This window comes from Chenopodium album, chromosome 21, assembly GCF_948465745.1.
Source record: "Chenopodium album chromosome 21, dcCheAlbu1.1, whole genome shotgun sequence".
Classification (NCBI taxonomy): domain Eukaryota; kingdom Viridiplantae; phylum Streptophyta; class Magnoliopsida; order Caryophyllales; family Amaranthaceae; genus Chenopodium; species Chenopodium album.
The window spans coordinates 1524312-1529974 of NC_137854.1; positions in this window are offsets into that span (position 1 = coordinate 1524312).

Sequence of the window (5663 nt, forward strand, 5' to 3'; positions counted from 1 at the left end):
AATATCACTTTCTAAAATGCATAAGTTCATATTTTTTATGCCTATGTGTCACTTTCTGAAAAGATAATGTTCACATGTAAGCGAACCTATGCATATGTTCATTATTTGGATACCTTATATTCATAGAATGTTTTAAAACGTTCATAATATAAATATTTGTTGTTCATATGATAAATATTCTTAAGTATATATTACGAAGTAATGTTTATAAAATATGTTCATATTTTGAATGCATATGTTCACTCTCTAAAATGCATATGTTCATATTTTGAATGCTTATGTTTACATTCTTAAATGCATATGTTCATACATTTTTTATGCATGTGTTCACTTACTGGGACCCAATGCATATGTTCATATTTTGAATGCGTATGTTCATTTTCTAAAATACATATACTCACATTTGTAATGTATATGTTCATATTTTAAATACTTATAATGCGTATGTTTTAATTTTTATGTACTAAATGTTCATTTTTAGCATACTAAATGATCATTTTTAGTTACTAAATGTTCATTTTGTACTAAATGTTCACTTTTAAAGTACGCCGTGTTCATTTTTTTCCAAAAATTATACACAAATATTAGCAACTTAATTAAAAAAATCAAAATCGTAATAAAAAAAAACAAATTTAAGGTGCAGCAATTCAATAATTCATCACAAATTCATCGACCATAATTTTTGCAATATCGATTACAAATTAAACCTAATACTTACAAAATCAAATGAAATTCATCACAGATTTAACAGTTGAATTAATATTCAAATAATCAAATTCATCCCAAATTAAACCATTTTCTCAAAAAAAAAAAAAACCCAAATTCATCAATCTAATTGATATCCGTCATAGCAAATTCATAGAAACTAACTTGCATTGATCTCTTCGGGAATAACAATCAAATTCATCTATTCAATTCACAAAATCAATGGAAGATAAAAATAGAAAAAACAGAGGAGAGAGAAAGTTTAAACAATGGAAAATAAAAATAGAAAAAAACAGGGAAGAGAAAAAGTTTATGAAAGTGATCGAAAGTATAGAATTCAGAGAAAAATTTGATGAAAAATTTGATGAATATTGTTATATAAATAAAAAGTGAAGAGAAAATTTAAAAAAGGGGGAAAAAAATCAAAAAGAAAAGAAGAATTGCAGGAAGAATAATAATTGAAAAAAAAAAAAAAAGATAAAGGTGGACTGCGTTTCATACACTAAAAGTTGCGTTTAAGGGGTGTTGCACCTATTCTACGTGCACAAACATGCACCTAAGAATATGCGACCGACTTATTAACCCGGGCCCAAATACAAAAGGGGCAAGCTTGCAACAATTAGGGCCGAAAAAAGTGATTTTGTGGGAGGTAAAAGGGGGCCCACAAGGCCCACATTAAGTAACCTGACTCACAAATCCAAGATGTACTAAAAATATGTAGGACCTAGCTTTAAAAGAAGAATATAGATATACATAAATAGACCGTACCAAAGTTTAATTTGTCATTTAGTGATGGCATAGTATCATAACACTTTGATCATCACTTGCACAAACTTTGTTCCTCGACGTGAGCCTTCCATTTTGTCTCTGTATGATTCATACTATGAAAAATCACTCGATATATAATTAATACGTTTGGTGCCGACGTATTAATAATAAATGGATTTAGTAAGGAACTTGAGTGACACATGCTCCATCATTTTAAAAATAAAACATAATACTCCGTGTAAAGTTAGATTTGCATTGAATTGCAAAATTTGTTAATGTTCACCTATTTAATAATCCTAAATTAATCTTCATTGCTACTAATTATATTATATCATGTGCTCCATATTTGTAGATACATGCATCATGTATGTACATCATATGATTATACGGTGCATATAACCATATGTTATACCCCACCTATTTTAGCAACTCAGTGCTTAATCCTAACTGCGTTTACTTCGTTTAATTGTATAAATCATGCCTACCTACTTTCTTAAAAGATAACAAGCCCCCTCCAAATTTAATTGTAAGGCCCAAACTTTATCATAAATGTATGTTCTACTTTCTAATATCTCTTACTATTTGACATAATTTATAGACTAACCAATGTAGTACAATATCTTTTTCTACTATGTACAGTTTGATTATATAACTTTGCAACAAAAAAATAGATTGATTATATACATTAACTTGACTACCATAGTAAATTAACGTATACTTCGTACCAAAGTATTATGTATACATATAATTTCTTACTCTCTTAACAGCATGATAGTTCATTTCATGTCTAGAGACGCATTATGTGTTAGGGATGATGAATTTTCTTTGAAAAGTTCTATGCATATCTTGATACATCGTAACAGAATTCTCTCCAATTTTATGATTTTGACCCATTAAGGGCAATTCCATATTTCCAAATAATGCTTCTAACAACAATTAAGACCCACAAATCTATACTAATATATTAAAAGGCGTTTCTAAAAACGTCTCTACGCCACGTAGAACCCCTCACTATGCCACGTCACTAACTCAACTCCTTATTATGTCACGTCAGCTACTCCATTCCTCAATATGTCACATCATTGCACTACCAAAAATACTCCATGTTCTCAACTATATTGAAAAAAAATATATGGATGACAAGGTTCGAACACTAGACCTCTTGGAAGAGAGATTATTGTCTAACCATCTAGACTAATAGCTAATTATGTTTTAATGTTGCACACTAAATAATACTTCCTTTGTTTCTATTTAGTTGACGCATTTGATTTAGGCACATATATTAAGGAGAGGAGAGATAGCGAGAGAGAATGAAAAAGCAAGCGGGGTAGCTTGTAAATACAAGGTAAAAAATTTACCCAAAAAGGAAACGTGTCAACTAAAAAGAAACGGAGGTAGTATAATACTATAAAAGTATTGAAGCTGCACAACTATAAAAATAGTATCTCGGAGCAACGCCCGGGCTACTCACTAGTTAATCATAAAAAATTGCCATCCTAACTAACGCCAAGCAATAATCTTCTTCCTACAAAAACAAGGGAAAAAGGAATGAATGTTAAATATCTAAAAAAACGAAATGTGTTGTAAGACACCACTAGCTAGTAGCTACAAAATATTGTGAACCACTAAACCCATTCACCCCCCCAAAAAAGGTGCATAAAGTTATAATTAAACGGGCTAGAGGGCAAGTGGAGGAAGTGCAAAGTAACGTAGTTAGTTGTATACTTGTATGCTAATTAAGTTCTTGAGACATCCAACTAAAAGATTGATCATTAAATTGGCCCCTTAGTCGAATTACATTATATTAGCACTAACATCATTATAGTGCTTTTAATCTACAAAAGGACCATTTCTTTTTTTAGGAAAAAAAAAAAAAAAAAAAAAAGTTACGCCATGTTTAGATCAATTCAACTTTTTTTTTTTCCTTCTTAAAGATGTGTTCCAATGAGCTTTGATATGTTAAGGTTGGGTAAAAATAAGTTCATATTGGATTTGAAAAATAGGTTTAAATTAGGTTCGGTTAAGTTAATGTTTTGGAAAAAAAAAAATTTATAAGTAAATTCAAGTAAGTAGAAATATAACACACAAAATTGGAGCGATTTAGGAGGTATCGGGAGCTGGTGTTGGAATTTCACTAAACACTACGAGATGAATCCCGGGATCATATAATATTGTGTGGAACCATATGTGACCATTATGCGGCAACGTAAAGGCCCCGTGAGAGCTTATGGCCAATATAAGAGGCATGTACGAAAACGGGTAAAATGACCATTTAAAAACAAATTGGATGGCTCCACCCACCCAATTAAACTCTCGGAGGATATTAGGGACCACAGTAAACATCTCAGCAATTTTATATTTCCGAGCGAAAAAAGGTTAAAAAAAATTACAAAATTGAAGACTATATAATCCACAGTTTTGTGGAATTTTTGAGGTTTCGGGGCCCGGTAACGAAAAGTATTGAGACCCTAAAGCTGTCAAAAACTGAACAGACCCGAGGACCCAACCTTAACCAACAATGATCTGAATCCAGCCTGTAATCGAACAATGGGGAGGATTATAGCCTTCAATTTTGCCACTTTTCGTCATAGGGCCCCAAAACCTCAAAATTTCCTTAAAAAGCGTGGATTGTAGCCTTTAATTCTTATATTTTTTAACTTTTTTTCGCTCGAAAATAAAAATTGCCGAAATATTTACCATGGTCCCTAATACCCTTCGAGAGTCCAATTGGATCGGTGGAACCATCCAATATACCATTAAACGGTCATTTTATCCGTTCACAACTTGAAGTGATTTCGTAAAATCAAACTTACCACGGACGTTTGTGACAACATATAATGATCATTTGTGGTTTCAAATAGAATTATATAACCCCGAAATGTATGCCTCAGAGTCTCAAGGCTTTTCGCCACCGGGCCCCGAAACCTCAAAAAGCGTGGATTATAGCCTTCAATTTGTAATTTTTTGACTTAATTTCGCTCGGAACTAAAAATTACCAAGATATTTACCATGGTCCCTAATACCCCCCAGGAGTACAATTGGGTCGGTGGAACCATCCAATATGCTCTTAAACAGTCATTTTACCCGTTCACAACTTGCAGTGATTTCGTAAACTCAAGCCTACCACGGACGTTTATGACAACATATAATGATCATATATGGTTTCAAACGGCATTATATGAACCCGAGATGTATCCCTTATGGTTTCAAGGCTTTTTCGCAACCGTGCCCTGAAACCTCAAAATTTTTTCAAAAGACGTGGATTATAGCCTTCAATTTTGTAATTTTTTGACCTTTTTTTCGCCCGTGAATAAAATTCCCGAGATGTTTACCATGGTTCCTAATACCCTCCAAGAGTCCAATTGGGTCGGTGGAACCATCCAATATGCCCATAAACGGTCATTTTATCCGTTCACAACTTGAAGTGATTTCGTAAACTCAAGCCTGCCACAGACGTTTATGACAACATATAATGATCATATGTGGTTTCAAACGGAATTATATGACTCCGAGATGTATCCCTTAGGGTCTCAAGGCTTTTCGCCACCGAGCCCCGAAACCTCAAAATTCCTCAAAAAACGTGGATTATAGCCTTCAATTTTGTAATTTTTTGACCTTTTTTCGCCTGAAAATAAAAATTGCCGAGATGTTTACCATGGTCCCTAATATCCTCCAGGAGTCAAATTGGATCGGTGGAATAATCCAATACTCCCTTAAACGTTCATTTTACGCGTTCACAATTTGCAGTAATTTCGTAAACTCAAGCCTACCACGGACGTTTATGACAACATATAATGATCATATATAGTTTCAAACGACATTATATAATCCAAAGATGTATCCTTTAGGGTTTCAAGGTTTTTCGCCACCGGGCCCCAAAACCTCAAATTTTTCTCAAAAAGCGTGGATTATTATAAGCCTTCAATATTGTAATTTTTTGACCTTTTTTCAACCGAAAATAAAAATTGCTGAGATATTTACCATGGTCCCTAGTATCCTCCAGGAGTTAAATTGGGTCGGTGGAACAATCAAATATGCCGTTAAACGGTCATTTTACCCATTCACAACTTGTAGTGATTTCGTAAACTCAAGCCTACCACGGACGTTTATGACAACATATAATTATCATATATGGTTTCAAACGGCATTATATCACCCCGAGATGTATCCCTTAGGGTTTCAAGGCTTTT